At 41.1% G+C, this 17,745-nt stretch overlaps 1 long non-coding RNA gene across 1 annotated transcript in view; it reads right to left on the bottom strand.

Annotated features, from left to right (window-relative positions):
* Positions 1-748: 748 nt before the first annotated feature.
* The window catches only part of LOC138154751 (uncharacterized), a 34,134-nt gene continuing 17,137 nt past the window's right edge, over positions 749-17,745 (bottom strand). Inside the window, exon 3 of the long non-coding RNA XR_011166680.1 lies at positions 749-1,049. This is a non-coding gene — a long non-coding RNA (uncharacterized lncRNA). The remainder of the gene's footprint in view (positions 1,050-17,745) is intronic.

The raw sequence follows: 17,745 nt of genomic DNA, 5'->3' as shown, positions 1-17,745 counted from the left end.
GAAAGAAAGAAAGAAAGAAAGAAAGAAAGAAAGAAAGAAAGAAAGAAGAAAGAAAGAAAGAAAGAAAGAAAGAAAGAAAGAAAGAAAGAGAAAGAGAGAAAGAAAGAGAAAGAAAGGAAAAGAAAGAAAGGAAGGAAGGAGAAAGAAGGGAAGGAAGGAGAGAAGAGGAAAAAAAAGAAAAGGAAATCCCTGCTCTCAAGGAGTTTACATTCTTAAGGGAGAATACAAAGATAAGTAAAGTCATAGTACTATGAAGAAGGACAGAGATTAGAGTTGTGATTTTGGTGTTGTAGCAGGTAGATCTAGGGGCCTAGATTCAGGAAGACCTGAGTTCAAATCCAATCTCAGACACTTAATAGCTGTGTGACCTGGGCAAGTCACTTAACCTCTGCATGCCTCAACTTTTCTATCTGCAAGATGGGGATCATAATAGCACCCAGCCCCCAGGGATGTTATGAGGATCAAATGAGATAATATTTGCAAAATGCCTGGCATATAGTTGGTGCTATGGAAAGGCTAGTTATTATTACTTCATTAGTACAGAGCAGATCTCTTATTCCATTAGTATTAGTGGGAATTCCTAAATTAGAAGGATATCACCTCTGTAGTAACCTATAATCTTAGAGTTGTGTGGAGCTGTGATGTCAAACTCAAACAGAAAATGCATCCCTGCAGGCTACATATTGACTTAGAAAACCACAAATTAACATTATCTGTGTTGTATTGTACTTCTGTTTATTTTGTTAAACGTTTCCCAATTATATTTCAATCCCGGTTGGGCTGCACTTGAGGGTTTTGCAGCTGTTTGCTGAAGTGCATGATGACTTAGGTGCCTCTGGTGTGGAACATTGGGAGGCTAAGTGATTTTACTGGTTATGTAACTAGGATGTGTCAGAGACAGGCCTTGAATGGAAGCCAGCTCCGCACCCATGAAGCTTCCACTGCTGAGGCCAGAGGGGGCACCTGAGCTGAGCCTTGAAAGGAAGCCAGGGAATTTTAACAAAATGAGATGGAGAGGGAGCACATCCTAGGCACAGGGGACAGACAGCCTGTGGAAAAAAAGACGGGGAGGTATGTGAGAATGATAACAGGTACACAGAAAAAATGAATATAAAATAGATACAAATAAATATGAGACAACAGATTAAAACACTTTATGAATCTTAAAGCACTAGTTATTATTAATAAATAGAAAGGTACTAGGAACTAGGAGGGTCAAAATACCAAAATGATACTTTAAGGTTTTTTCTTTTTCAAGGTCAAGTCCATTTTTTTTGTAGTTTATTTTTCCCAATTACATGTAAAGAAAAAATTTTAACATTCATTTTTAAATAAAATTTTGAGTTCCAAATTTTCTTTTCCTCCTCCTCCTCCTCCTCTTCTTCTTCTTTCCTTTCTTCTCCTCCCTAAGACAGAAAATATTTTGATATAGAGTATTTCTGTGTAATCATGTGAAATGTATTTCCATATTAGGACACTTTAAAATTTTAAGAGGAGGAAGAGGTAGAGAAGGCATGCATTCCAGTCATGGAGGACATCCCATCTAAAGGCAAGTAACAGCTAGCATTTATACAGTGCCTTAAGATTTGCCAGGTACTTTGCAAATATCACCTCACTTGATCCTCACAACAACTTTAGGAGGAAGGGGTTATTATTACCCCCATTTTACAGATGAGGAAGCTGAAGCAAACAGAGACTCTGTGACCTGCCCAGGGTCTCACAACTAGTAAGTGTCTGAAGTCAAATTTGAACTCATCTTCCTGAGGTCCAGCGTTGGATCCACTACCTCACATAGCTGCCACTCAGTGAAGTGGGGAGATGGAATGTCATGGATAGTAAGCTGGTTGGAAAGGAATGAAGGATGTGTGAAAAGAAACAGTGCTCAACAAATCTGGAAAAGCAGTCTGGAGCTTGTGTGCAAAGTCATGTTAAGTCAATGAGCATTTATTAAGGCTTTCTATATGCCATTTCTATTGTGCATTTATTTTTTATTATTTATTTATTCTGTTGAGCATTTATTAAGGCTTTCTATTGTGCAAAGGACTTTCAGTGTTAAACCAAAGGACAGCTAGGTGACTCAGAACATAGATCACAGGCCCTGGAGTCAGGAGGACCTGGGTTCAAATATGGCCTCACACACTTAATACCCTTACTAGTGTTTGGCAAGTCACTTAACCCTGATGGCCTTTCCTCATGAAAGAGATGATATCTAATAGGAGACTTAATAAGGAATCCCTGGGAGTTTTTAAGCTGTACTTTGGGGATATAAATTTTGCATTTTGTGTAGAAGATGGAGACAGAGACATGAGGTCATTGTAATTGTCCCATGCAGAGAGGTGATGAGGTCCTGAATTAGGTATTGGTTACCTCAGTGGAGAGAAGAGGACAGATGTGAGGGAGAGGTAGAATCAAAGAAGACTTGGCAACTGATTGAATATGAGAGGTGAGGAAGAAGAAAGAGTACAGGAGGACTTCAGAGTTGGGAACCTGGGGGGCCAGAAGGACAGTGGTACTCAGCAAGAATAGGGATATTTGGAGGAAAAGTGGATTTGTGAGGTCAGGGAATATAGCAAATTCCATCTGGGACATGTGGAGTTTGAGACGGTGATGGGAAATCCAGTTGAAAATGCTCAGTAGGAAGTTAGCAATGCAAGTCTAGAATTCTGGAGAAAGATTAGGTCTAGATATACAGGTTTGGGACATCTCTGTAAAGAGGTGATAATAGAACCCATGCGAGCTGATAAGAATGTCAAGACAAAATAAAGAAAGAACAGGGTCCAAGATGGAACCTTGGAGTACACCAATAGTTAAAGGAGAGATGTGGATGATCAACCAACAAAGGATACTAAAACAGAGCAATCAGAAAAGTGGGAAGAGAACCAAGGGGGCCCAGTGTGATGGAAGCAGGGGGAGAAGAAGGATTCTCAGAGAGGGAAGTGACCAACAATGTTCAAAAGTGCATTGAGGTCAAGTAAGATGAGAGCTGAGAGAAAGTCATGCTATTGGGCAGTTAGAAGATATCGGGGACCAGAATTTCAGTGGCGTGGGGGGTAAGAAATGATATTTCACAAGGTTGGGAAGGGAGTAACAGTTGTATAAAAGGAATAAAAATGATCCTTTCTAGGAGTTTGGCTCTGAGAAGGAAAAGTAAGCTTGAGAAGATGGAAAGTCCAGTGAAGTTTTTTCTTAGGATGTGGGAGACCTGGATATTGTTCATAAGAATAGCCAATAGATAGAGATTAAAGATGAGTGAAAGAAAGGCAATAATTAAGGGGATGGGATCAAAGGTCCAAAGAGGCACCTAGCCTTAGTCTTAGCTAGAAGAACCACCTCTTCCTCAGAGACTGAAGAAAAGGAAAGAATGGGAGATAAAGTTTGGAGGTGTGGAATAGAAAAGAAGGAGCAGTGTGATGGATGGATGGGTTCTATTGTCTCAGTAGAGAAGGTCCCATCATCTGCTGAGAAGGGGGAAGGAAAGGGTGGGATAGGAGGCTTGAGAAGAGAAGAGAAGGTTTGGAATAACAAGTATGATAGAGAAGGTACCCTGAAGGAGGGAATGGTGTTAAAGTCCAGAAAAAAGTATAGTTGTAAGGGAAATGAAGTTTGGCTGGCCTGCAACCCTTTCCAAAATGGAGGCACCAGGAGGAACTCGCCAATGGGAGAAGAAGACAGAATTGGCTAGAAGGCAGGAAGGCTCCAGGGTGAGAATGCTCAAGGCATAGATGGATGCAAAAAAGTATAGTTAGGCAAAACCATTTCCTATATTGGCCATGACCGTCTTTATGAGTTTTTTTTTTTTTTTTAAGCAATCGGGGTTAAGTAACTTGCTCAAGGTTACACGGTCAGTTATTTCTGGGTGTGGTGCTGAGTGTCTGAGCCCGGGATTCGATCTCCAGGTCGTCCCAACACTGGAGCCGGTGCTCTTACTCGCTGAGCCACCTGGCCGCCCCTACTTCTTTATGAGTTATTAAAGGAGGAACGGGTGGGTGGTGTACCTAGAACTTGGTAGTTTTATATCTTATTGAAGACCTTTTCAAAGTATAAGAGATGAACTGAACTTTTGTTTCCACAGAAAACTTGTCATATACCAGAGAATCTTGCATTTTCTGGGGAAGGCAGGAAAACTAATGGATTAGAGAGAAAAATCTTGGGAATGTTGATTAACACTTCACTTAACCAGGAAGTTGGGCCCTGCCTTATCAGCATATCTAAAGGCGAACAATTCCTTCCTTAAGATAAAATCCACAACTCCTTAGGCCAGAGAATTTCATTCCACAACCCTGTTTTGGTTAGGACTCTTCTTATGTTAATGGTGAAGGAAACTTAAAAGGAATTTATGTTATTCTATGAAGAAAATAAATAATGTGGTGGGAGTGTAGACCCACATGGGGGTGGGGTTTAGGAACCCTGAAGTGCCTAGCTTCAGGCAAGCGGGAAATTCAAATTAGAAACAGTATAAAAGTGTTGCATTTGTCTGGTGCAAGTGTACTCCATTAGGGAACTAACTACCCATTCATTCAGGAGAATAAATGTAAAATAAATATAATGAGAACATTCCTGGCTTCACAACAAGTATTATTCTTTCTAGAAGTGAGCATATTTCTTACAAAAGGATTCTCATCTACTTAATGAGAAATAAGAGGGCCTCAAACAGGCCTTTTTAAGCCCCTTCTGGGCAGTACACTATATAAATAATACTTCTATTTTCTACTTCACATGATTGTTTCAAGGAAAGTGTTTTTATAATCCTTAGAGTGATTCAGAATTTGATTTTTTTCCAAATTTTAATTTGTCTCCCTTCTACCACCATCCTCCCCCCAACTGGAAAAAAATAATAAAACCTTTGCAACAAATATGTATAATCAAGTAAAACAAGTTCCCATATTGGCCATGTCCAAAACATGTTTCCCATTTTTTATATTTAATCCATCAAACTCCTCTCTGTCATGAGGTTGGTAACACTTAAATGTTGATTTTCTTTCTCAGCCTAGGAAAAAAGAACATAGAGGGGTGACTAGGTGGCACAGTGAATAGAGCACTGGCCCTGGAGTCAGGAGGACTTGCATTCAAATCCGACCTCAGACACTTAACACAAAAAACTAGCCATGTGACCTCGGGCAAGTCACTTAACCCCAATTGCCCTCCAAAAAAAGGTAGAAAAAAGAACATAGACAGATAACAACAGAGAAAGAGACTTCACATTGAAACACAGACTTGGTTACTTATAGGGAAGCCTGGAGGGAACCACATGGCACCAGAGATGACAGCAGAGATTAGCAAGGACTAACTGGTGAGGAGCTCCTAGACCACTTTAATATCTTCAAGAATGATAACTAGCAGCAGTCGAGGGGTAGTGTCAGAAAAAACAGAGGAGTTTATGGATTAATGGAAGGATTCTTGACTAAGAATCTTGGATTTAGCAGAAAAGTTTTTGGACCAAACGAAATCTGGAGCCTAGTAGCAGTGAGAGACAGGGCCAATTTATAAAAGAGTGGTTCTAGATCTTATCACTCTCTGGTACTGTGAGTTATGTGGACTGTCCAGGTCCAAGGACATGAGTTTGCTCCCTAATAACTCCAAGTATTTTCCCCTTACAGGGACTGGGGGAGGGGGCCAGGAAGGAAGGCGCATTCCCAAAATAGTACTGTATAAATCAGGAAGATTACATAATACACTCCCCAGTAAAATGTCAGTTCCTTGAGGGTAAGAACTATTTCATTTTTACCTTTGTATTCCCACTTTATCTAACAGAGTGTCTTATACATAGTAAGAGACTAATAATTGATTTTTGTTCTTGTTGCAGCTCTCAGGAATGGGTAGTGTGTTTGACTCTCTCCAAATACTTATCCCTGGTTGATCTTCAACTCGAAGGTAATACTATGAGTCTAGAGGACTATATACATTCCTAGGGAGGCTAGGGCTCACTTCAGAGGGTAAGAGAATTGCCTTGATTTTATATAGACTTGGTACAAGTCTTTCTCATTTTTTCTTAGATTACTTACGGTCTGACCTATACTTAATGTTACATTAGGCTTTCTTTGTGCTCATATATCATCCCCCTCATTGTTCAGATCTTCATCACCATTCACCTAGAATACTGCAAAGATTTCTTAACCAGTCCTGGGGCTTCAAGTCTCTCCCCTTTCTAATCTGTCTTTAGACAGTGAATAAAGTGATTTTCCTAAAGCATAGGTCTGACCATTGTACCTCCCCAGCTCAGAAAACTTCAGCGGCTATCTATTACAAACTCCTCTGTTTGGCATTAAAAACTCTTTACAACCTAGTTCCCACCTACCTTCCCAGCCTTAATATAGATACAGAGATAGATGGATAAGATATCATTATATATCATAGTATATTATATAATGATATAGTCATACTATGTTGTAATAAACATCACTCTATATAGTGATTTGGAAATATCACTACATCATGATATATAATATATATCACAATAATATACTATAGTATAATGACATATTATGTATAATATATAGTAATACATCACTATAATATATTATATATCCCTACATAGAGATATAGTAAACCTGGGAAGGTAGGTGGGAGCTAGTTTGTGAGACTTTCAACAATGTATACCATATTTAGTGATACAATATGTTAATTTAGTGATATAAAATATGAATATATGTTATATAATATTATGTATAATAACACAATATAACATATTATAAATTATGTTGTATATAGTGATATAATAATATTATATGGATATATCAGTTATATCAATTGTATACCATATATAAGTATAGTTACATATGTATATGTATGTGCCTAAGGGCAGCTAGGTGGTACAAAGGTCCTGGACCAGGAGTCAGGAAGACTCATCTTCTCGAGTTCAAAAGTGAACTCAGGTACTAGCTGTGTGACCCTGGGCAAATCACTTCACCCTGTTTGCCTAAATGAGCTGGAGAAGGAAAAGGCAAATCATTCCAGTATCTTTGCCAAGAAAACTCCAAATGGGGTCACCAAGAGTCAGACATGACCAAAACAATTGAACAACAGCGTGTTGTTGTGTGTATGTGTGTGAGTATGTGCATGCATGCGTGTGTGCATGTGTGTGAATGTGTGTGCCTGTATGTGTATATGTGTGTGTGAGTATGTGTATGAGTGTGTGTGTATATGTCTGTGTGTGTGTGTCTGTGTGTGTGAGTGTTTACGTGTATCTCACTCCTCTTTACACACTCTGGAGTCCAGCCAAGCTACCCATCTTGTTGTTCCTTACACACAGCATCCATCATCTCTCCTCTCTGGGTCTTTGCAATAGTGTCTCCCCATGCCTGGAATGTTCTCCCTCCTTTCCTCTGCCTTCTAGAATCCCTAGTTTCCTTCATAACTTACCTTGTGCCATCTCCCACATGAAGCCTGATCTCCCCTAGTGTTAGCACCTCCCCCCCACACACAATCACCTTGTTTATATTTGTGTGTATTCAGCACATATTCATAGGTGTACATGTTGTCCCTCCCCTGATAGACTTTAAACTCCTTGAAGATAGACACTATTTGACTTCTGCCCTCTGACCCAGTGCTAAGCACAGTGACTGGCAGGTGCTTGACTCATATTTATTGACTGATTGACACAGAAATGGAAATCTCAAGGAAGTTTTTTGTACCTTTGCCTCTCTCTGCACTTAGCATTAACATGTTCCTACTAGGTATGACCTCCATGGGGTCACAGATACTGTCTTGCCTATGCTCTGTCTCACCCCTAATGCCCAGACTATTCTTAAGAAATATTTATTGGCTGAATGACCATCTTAAAAAATAAAACTCATTCAGATCTCCAAGTCCTACAGCAAGACTTGTGAGTAGATTAGGAGTTCTGTTTATTCTCTCATTTCTCTTAGACTTAGGAAAGTTGGGAAAACCAAGGGCCAGCACATGGAGTTAACAAGACAATTATAATATTAATGATAATAATAGCTAGCATTTATGTAGTACTTTAAGACTTGCCAAGCACTTTATGCAGATCTTATTTCATCCTTACAACAATCCTGTGAAGCGACTGCTATTATTATCCTCATCTTACTGAGAAGGGGACTGAGGCAAACAGAGGTTAAGTGACTTGCCCAGGGTCACATAGCTAGCAAGTGTCTGAGACTGGTTTTGACCTCAGGTCTTCCTGACTCCAAGCACAATCTAGGGGCCTCTAACTATATAATACCTTCAGGGATCTGATGTCCTTATTGTATGTCTGCTCTTCACTGACAGAGATCACAGTCCTTCCATGCTTTAGTATTCAAAATTCATTCAATCATTCAGCAAACATTTATTAAGTGACTACAGTGTGCAGGGTCTTAAACTGGGGACTGGGGGAAGATACAAATTTCTTTTGCTTTTTTTTTTTGGAGGGGGGAAGTCAGGGTAATTGGGGTTAAGTGACTTCCCAAGGTCACATGGCTAGTAAGTGTTAAATGTCTGAGGCCAGGTTTGAACTCAGATCCTCCTGATTCCAGGGCCAGTGCTCTGTTCACTGTGCCACCCAGCTGCCCAGATACAAAGTTTTTAAAGGGTATAGTTCTAGTCCTTGGTCAGTTTACAATTTGGTATTGAGTCTTCCTCAAAGAATCACAGTCCTGGAACTGGAAGAGACATTCTTACATATGAAGAAACTGAGGCCCAAAGAGGGTGATTGACTTGTCCAAGATCACACAAGAATAAATTAGCAGAGCAGAGAAATTCATTGGATCATTTATTATAGCAATAATAATAATAAATATTTATATAGTGCCTACTATGTGCCAGGCGCTGTGCTAAACACTTTGCAATTATTATCTCATTTGATCCTCACCATAACCCTGGGAGGTAGGTACTATTATGATACCCATTTTACAGATAAAGAAACTGAGGCAAGCAGAGGTTCAATGACTTGTCCAGAGTCACACAGATGGTAAATGTCTGATGTTGGATTTGAACTCAGCTCTTCCTGACTCCAGGGTCAACCTCTGTCTACTGCAGCACTTAGCTCTCCCAGGAGAGCTGAGGTAGACCTTAGGAGCTGTCAAATTCAATGCCCTCTCTTTTTTAGAAATGAGGAAACTGAGGTATAGAGGTTAATTGACTCTCCCAGGGTTGTAGATAGCTGATAAATGTCTGAGGTAGGGTTTGAGCCTGCGATCTTTCTGACTGCAAATCCAGTACCCTCAAACTCAGATCAAATGACTCCAGGTTCAGCTTCTGAGTTGCTATGGTCAAAAACATCCTCTATCCTGAGACCTACCTGGTGATCTGAGTCTATCTGAGCTTAGCTAGGCTGATATATGGGCAGTTGGTGGCTCAATGGGTAGAGAAAAGGCCCTGGAGTCTGGAAGACCTGAGTTCAAAATCCACCCTTAGACATTCACTAGTTCTGTTACCCTGGACATGTTATTTGTCTTTGCCTCAGTTCCTCATCTCTAAAATGAGCTGGAGAAGGAAATGGCAAACCGCTGCCAAGAAAACCCCAAATGGGATCACAGAAAGTCAGACACAACTGAAACAACTCAACAACAGGCTGACACATAGTATTAATAATAGATAACATTTACATAATGTTTTGAAGTTTGTAATGCACTTGACATTTATTATTTCATTTGGTCTTCTGAACAATCCTGTGAGGCAGGTACTCTTTTTATCTCCATTTTACAGACAAGGAAACTGAGACCAAGAGGCAGTGTGACTTACCCATGGCTACACAGCCAGTAAGAGTCAAAGGGAGGGTTTGAACCCAGGTTTTGCCTACTCTGGGTTCAGTACCTTGGTCAGCAGCCCACCTGGCTCAGCATTTTGTAACTACTTGTGGATAGATTGCTTGATTTCCAGTCTAGCAGAACCTGCTAAAGCTTGTGTTCTTTTGACATCACCTTTGAAGACCCAGAATTACCCTTAAGCTAGGACAAGTTGCCTGAGGAGGACTGTAGCAGGGGGCAACCCATGCCCCACAAGTACATAGAATACAGGTTGGAATAAAGGCTTTAGAGGCTTACAAAGTGCCATGAAATCACATCTAAAAATGCTTCAAACTGAAGCTGGGAAGAGACTTCATGTTTGAGTTATCTTCTGGGCTGATCCTTGAACAGGGAGCTATTCTACAGGCAGAGATGATGGCCAGGATAAAGAGGAGAGAGTCTGGAAGGACCTCCCCAGATAAAGACCTGTGACAATGTGGACATGAGAAGTTTGGGAAATGTTTTTTTTTTTTGAATGAGTGTATTTTTAAAATAATCTTATTCCTTTATAATCCCAACCCACTAAAGGATGTGAGTCAAAGACCGCTGACAGACACCTTGCCTGGAAGTTTGAAATGTGCTACCACTCTCACCACCCATGGGAGGCAGTGTGGTACAATTGAAAGAACACTGGCTCAGGAAATGGAGGAGTTGGGATCAAATCCAACCTCCGGAAGCTTTAGTACTTTAGCACTTGCTACTTGCTAGGCTTTAGTACTTGCTACTTGTGTGGCCCTGGGCAAATCACTTAACTTCTGTCTCAGTTTCCTCATCTGTAAAATGAGGATAATAACAATACCTACTTCCCAGGATAAAATGAGAGAATATTTGTGAAGCACTTTGCAAACTTTAAGTACCATATATGTTACCTATTATGATTATTATATATTTGTTGAAGAAATGGACGAAAGAATTAACTTTAGCACTTTTGGGGCTATCCAATGCTGTTTGCTTACTTGTTAAGCATCAGATGCTTTCTGACTAAAAGGAAGGCAGTATGGAAACCCCAACCAGGGAGTCAGGGGAGCTGGATGTTAGTTTTAGCCCCAAATCCTACCTAACTACTTAACTAGGTTACCTTGAACAAGTCTCATAATCAATTTGGGCTTTCATTTCTCTGCTCTGTGAAATGGGAAGATTAATTTCTACCTAATGGAACTTTCCTGTGCACAGATCTATGATTTGGCTCCACTGGGGTCACAGGGTCTTAGATTTAGAGGAAGAAAAGCCTTTATTGATCATCCTGTCCTCATTTTACAGATATGGAAACTGAGGTACAGGAAGTTTGATGATTTGCCCAAGGTCACACAAGTAGCAAGTACTAAAGCCAAAATTTGAACCTGTGTCCTCTCACTCCAAATCTAAAGCTCTTTCCACTAGACCAAGCATCTCATCATCTTCTCCTTCATGAGTTTGTCCTCATTAAGTTTGAAATATAATGAGTTTCAAGTGTTTTGAAAGGTATAAAGTATTATCCCTTATTCTTTTGTCCTATCTGGATCACATCTTGCCAAAATCCAAACATTGATAATTCCCACCATCTTCCTCCTCCTCCCTTAATGACCAAGTTGTTGAACAGAATTGAGGGAAGTCAGAGCTGAAAGAACCATGCTGACTGAATTCACTACAAATCTATGCTACCTAACCTCATCTGGGCTCTCACTGTAGCAAGGAAATGCTTTCACCCCTTGCTAAGTGATGTGCTGTCCCACTCACAATCTTTTATTCTCTTTTCAAAACTCCCACAGCACCACCTCCCCCCACTCTCTCAGCTGAGTACTTCACCTCCTACTTTAAGAAGAAAACCAAAGTCATTGGCCACAACCTCCATCTTCTCTCTGCTTTCTCCAGTCTTAAAAAACCCTCACCAGATCCTACCCTTTTATTTCCGCAAACTATCATCTTATATCTATCGTCTTTTTTTGAGGTCAAGTCAACAAACATTTATTAAGTGTTTACTCCTCCTCATCTCTCATCACTCAGATGCTTCCTGACACCATCTCTTTCACCCCTGTCTCTCCCAAGGAGGTAGCCCTTCTCCTCAACAAGGAAAACCCCTGGGCATACACAAGTGATCCTATTCCAACTTTTCTTCTCCAGCATGATCTTCTTCTGTATAACCCTTACGCTCACTGATCTTCAATCTCTCCTTATGTATTGGTGGCTTCCCTATTTCTACTATAATCAGTCAGTCACTAAACATTTATTTAGCACTTTCTATATGCCCGGCACTGTGCTGAGCACTAAGAATGCAGAGAAAAGCAAAAGATAGTCCCTGCTCTTAAGGAGTTCACAGTCTAATGGAAGAGACAGCAGGAAAACATGTGAACAATTGCTTATATAAACAGGCCGCTAGGTGGTGCTGCAGTGGATATATTGCCAGGCCTGGAGTCAGGAAGACTCATTTTCCTGAGTGCAAATCTGGCTTCAGACACTGACCAGCTTTGTGATCCTAGGCAAGTCACTTAACCCTGTTTGCCTCAGTTTTCTTATCTGTAAAATGAGTTGGAGAAAGAAATGGCAAATCACTCCAGTACCTTTGCCAAGAAAACCCCAAATGGGGTCCCTAAGAGTTGAACACAACTGAAAAACAATAGAACAGTAATAACTACATATAAACAAGCTAGATACCAGATAAACTGAAGATAAACAACAGCAGAGAGGCAATCAAATTTAAGGGGTGCTGGGAAAAGTCTCTTACATAATGTGGGATTACAGCTGGGACTCAAAGGAAGCCAGGGAAGTCAGGAGGCAGAGATGAGGAGAAAGACTATTCAGGGATGGGGGACAGAGAAAGTGCCCAGAGACAACAGATAGTGTCCTTTTTGAGGAACCACAAGAAGACCAGCATCACTTGATTCCAGAATACATAATTGATATAAGGTGTATAGAAGACAAGGAAGGGAGGGGGGAGGCAGGTGATAAAGGACTTTGAATGCTTAACGAAAGATTTTCAATTTGATGCTCATGTCTTCCTCATCTTCAAAAAACCCTCACTTGGACCATCCATCCCCACTATCACCCATATCTCTCCTCTCCTCAACTCCGTCAGAATGCCTATAATCAGTACCTCCACTTTATTTCCTCTCACTGTCTTCTCCCCTCTCTACAATCATCATTCAACTGAAACCACCATCTCCACAATTACAAGCCATCTCTCATTAGCCAAATCTAAAGACCTTTTCTCAATCCTCATTTTTCTTGACTTTTGATACTTGCAAGACCTTTGATATTAGAGATTACCTTCTTCTTCTTGATACTTTCTTCTTCATAGGTCTTTTTTGACATTGCTCTCTCCTAGTTCTCCTGATATCTAGGTCACTGTTCCTTTTCAGTCTCCTTTGATAAATCTTCATCCAGGTCATGTCCACTAAACATCGGGATCCACTAAGACTCCATCCTGTGACCTCTTCTCTTTTCCCTTTATACTATTTTGCTTAGTGATCTCATCAGCTCCCATTATTCAATTATCATCTCTTTGTTGATGTTTCTTATATATTTATCCAGCTTTCAGTAATATCCTAACTTTCAGACTCTCACCTCCAATTACCTATTAGATATCCCAAACTGGATCTCCTATAGACACAAACCCAATATGTTCGAAATTGAACTCATTATCTTCTGCCCCAAATGCTACCTTTTTTCCTAATTTTCCTATTACTATCAAGGGTGCCACATTCTTCCCAGTCCCCTAGGTTTACAACCTAGGTGTCAGACTGGACTTCCCACTTTCTCTCATTCCCCTTATCTGAATTGTTAATAAATCCCAATCATTTCTAAATTTGTAACAATTTTTTAATATATCCCCTTTATCTCCTCTGAACTTCCACCACCCTTATGTAGGACCTCCTCTCCTCACACCTGGACTATTGCCATAGCCTGCTGGTGGAGTTGCCTGCCTCAAGTCTTCCTCCACTCCAGTCCATCCTCCTCTCAATTATCAAAATGATCTCCCTAAAGCCCAGATCTGACCATGTCATTGCCCTATTCAATAAACTCCGATGATTTCCCTTCACCTACAGAATCAAATATAAAATCTTCCATTTGTTATTTGTTATTCCATTTCAATTTTCTTAAACTTTAGACACCCCCACTTACTCTGCGATTCAATAATACTGGCCTCCTTGCTGTTCCATCTTTGGACTCCCCTATGTTTTTACTGACTATCCCCCATGCCCCAGTAACTCTCTCCTAAACTCCATTAATTCCTAAGTACTTCAGAGTTCTCCAAAGACTACCCCAATTCAGGGCCTCATCATGTCACACCCAGGCTATTACAATAGCCTTCTGGGAGGTCTCCCTGGAAAAAGTCTCCTTGGACTCCAGTTCAGCCTCTACCCAAATGCCAAAGTGAACTTCCTAAAACCCCGATCTGGTAGGTTTCCCCTCCTCCCCCAGTTTGCTAAACTCCCAAGGTTCCCCAAACCTTCTATTTGACTTTTAAAAGGTTTCATAACCTAACCTAGCCTCTTCCTATCTTTTCGGTCTTCTTACACTTTAATCCCTCCCTCACAACAATACTGGCCTTTAGATATTCCTCAAACAAACACTAAGGTACATTTTCTTTTTTTTTTTTTTAAGCAGTTGGGGTTAAGTAATCTGCCCGAGGTTAAATGGACAGTTTTTTTGTGTGGGTGTTAAGTATCTGAGGCTCGAACTGATCCCTGGTCCTCCCGACTCTGGGGCCCCAGCTCTGACTCACTTCACCACCTAGCCACCCAACTAAGGTGCATTTTCACTTGTCCCCCATACCTAAAATATTCTCTCTCCTCATTTCCACCTCCTGGCTTCCTTTAAGTCTCAGCTAAGATCCCATCTTCTGCAAAAAGTCTTTCCTGGTCCCCTTTAATGCTAATACCTTCCCTCCATGGACAAGCTCCAGTTTTTTCTGTATGTAGCTTGTTTGTGCACAGTTGTTTGCACTTTGTCTCCCCCGTTAGACTGTGAGCTCCATGAGGGCAGGGATTATGTCTTTCTTTGCATCTCTAACTCTTAGTGTAGTTCCTGGAACATTTTGTTGTTGTTCAATCATTTTCAGGTGTGTCCAATTCTTTTGTGACCCTATCTGGGGTTTTCTTGGCAAAGGTATTGGAGTGATTTGCCATTTCCTTCTCCAGCTCATTTTACAGATTAGGAAACTGAGGCAAACAGGATCAAGTGACTTGCCCAGGGTCACACAACTAGTAAATTTCTAAGGATGAATTTGGTTTCAGATCTTCTTCACTCTAGGTCTATCCACTGCTCGACCTAGCTGCCCACAAGGGAGGTTAATATGCCTGCACAATAACTTAGGGATATTGTGTGGCTCAAATAAGATAGCATGTGTGAAGGCCTTAAAGCCTAAAGAAATACTTGCTCTGATTGTGCTTTATAGCTATCAAAGGTGCTAATTTTATCCCCCAACTAGATGGAGGGCTTGGGAAGGCCAGGAGATGGTCCTACCTAAACTTTGTATCTTCCCCAATGCCCTATGTGGGGTTCTGCATATAGTTGACACCTCATAAGTGCCTGCTTTTGTTACTTTTATTACTACCACACAGACTACCCTTTTACTTTCCTGTAGGAGCCTTATTGGGCAAATACTTTATACAGAAGGAAGGGGATGGAAAGGGGGAATTCCAACCTCTGAGCAGAGGGACATCTGGGCTAAGGGAAACTTTCTCCAACGCTTCCCTTAGCAGAAAATATAAGGGCTGAAGGGGAAGAAAGTAGGGAGAAAGGTCTGGGCCTTCCCAACACCTTCTTTTTCCCCAGGAAAAGCAATAAAATGACTTGGTGGTTTTAGTGTTCAAGGGGGCGCTCACATACACAATTGATCATTAACTCCAGTCCCCAGGAGAGCAGTAAACCCTGGAGGAGTGCAATTTGGAAAGGGATCCTTTGGGGCAATTATAAGACAATTGGTTGGGGATGATTGAACAAAGGGCTGAGCACAATCCCCGGAAAGCTATTTCTGAGAAGGCAACACCTAAAAATAAAGATTCCCCTGACTGCCTTCTCAAGGTTTTTTTCTGGATGAAAGGGCAGTGAGGGTGATGGGGGATAGGGAGGAAGGAAAAAAGACATTGATAACTTCAAAAGGGACCTTGGACAACTTGGACCGCCTGGCTCTGCCACTCAGTAGTCATGGATTTGGAGAAACTTATTTTCCTCTCTCTAGACCTCACTTTCCCTGTCTATAAAAAAACAAACCAAACCAAAAACCAAAAGCACTTGGACTTCATGATTTCTGTGGTCCCTTTCAACTATGACGTTCTGTTCTAAGGGCTCTTCTAGCTCTGATATTAGCCTTCTAATGGACTTGTTGTTATTGAGTTGTTTCAGTCATGTCTGACTCTTTGTGACCTTGTTTGGGGTTTTCTTGGCAAAGGTACTGGAGCTGTTTGGCATTTCCTTCTCCAGCTCATTTTACAGATGAGAAAACTGAGGCACACTGGGTCAAGTGACTTGACCAGGGTCACAGAGCTAGTAAATGTCTGAGGCCAGATACGAACTCAGGAAAATGAGTCTTCCTGACTCTGGGCCCAGCAATCTATCTACTATAGCACCACCTAGCAGTCCATACAGCCTCCTAATTGGTGCCCCTATCTCCTGCCCCTCTCCTATACAATTCATCCTCCAACTCTGACATTCTCTGTTTTAAGGACCCTTCCAACTTGGACATTCTATGTCCTAAGGTTCTTAGGATATACAATCTAATTTGTCTGAGCTAGGAGTATCACTAGAACACCAAATGTATCAGAGCTAGAAGTAGCCTTGCTGCAAAGAACCTTAAAAATCCATAAAGTCTCTGAGAATGAGCGCACATGGTAAGTCATGCTAAAGTAGATGGCACACTAGACCTAGGGACAAAGGGTCTAGACCTGGTTCTGACATGAGTTAGCTATGTGACCTTGGATAAATCACTTCCTCTCTCCAAGTCTCAGTTTCTCCATCTACCAGATGGACATGAAAGCATTGCTCTACCTGTCCACTACCACAGGAGTTTATTGAGATGAAATCTCTTTGTAAATATTAAACTACTCTATAAATGGGAGATATTATCACCTGGAGAAGGAATTAACCTATCAATCAAGGGATTGCAAAAGGCAAAAGTGAGGGGTGGCCAGGCGGCTCAGCGAGTAAGAGCACTGGCTCCAATGTCGAGATGACCTGGGGATCAAATCTGGGCTCAGATACTCAGCACCACACCCAGAAATAACTGGCCTTGTAACCTTTAGCAAGTTACTTAACCCCAATTGCTTAAAAAAAAAAAGGCAAAGGTGAGAAGAGAGAGTGCTCTGGGTATGAGGCACAGCCAGGGCAAAGGCTCAGAGATTATTTTGAGTGTGGAAAAGCAAGAAGAACAGTTTGGCTGGACCCAGAGTTCAGGAAAGAGGGCTGAAAAAGTGAGTTGGCAAGGGCATTAAATGCCAACTAGAGGAGTTTGTATTTTATCCTAGAGGTAACTTAGGAAGATTGTGCCATTTATTGAGCCAGAGATTGACATGGTTCAGAAAATTCACTTTGGGAGAAGCATAGATTGTATTGGAGCAGGCAGACACTTGAGGTAGGGACATCAGTTCAGAGGCCATTGCAATAGTTCAGGCTAGAGATGTAAAGAAAAAGGAATGATCTGCCTCATTCTAGATTGTCTCAGTGGCTTTGGTGAATCAAAACAGCTTGTGGTCTCCTTGAGAACCTGTTCTGATAGAATGAAATCCAGGTAGAAGAATTGAAATTAGCTTAGGGGTAGAGATAGGAGACCATATCTCACTAGGTAGCCCCTAGTTAATTTTTGTTTGTTTTTTTATTTTTGGAGTGGGGAAGGCAGGGCAATTGGGGTTAAGTGACTTGCCCAAGGTCACACGGCTAGTAAGTGTTAAGTGTCTGGGGGCAGATTTGAACTCAGGTCTTCCTGACTCTAGGGCCAGTGCTCTATTCACTGCACCACCTAGCCACCCCAGCCCCTAGTTCTTTTGCACAAATAGGGGTTCACATGTGTGAATAATATCAGATTGAGGGGCTTAATTGGTTTTTA

Source organism: Petaurus breviceps, unplaced genomic scaffold (assembly GCF_028583685.1).
Source record: "Petaurus breviceps papuanus isolate PSGF00001 unplaced genomic scaffold, PetGlider_PUasm1.0 108, whole genome shotgun sequence".
Classification (NCBI taxonomy): Eukaryota; Metazoa; Chordata; class Mammalia; order Diprotodontia; family Petauridae; genus Petaurus; species Petaurus breviceps.
This window is presented reverse-complemented; position numbering and strand designations above follow the sequence as displayed.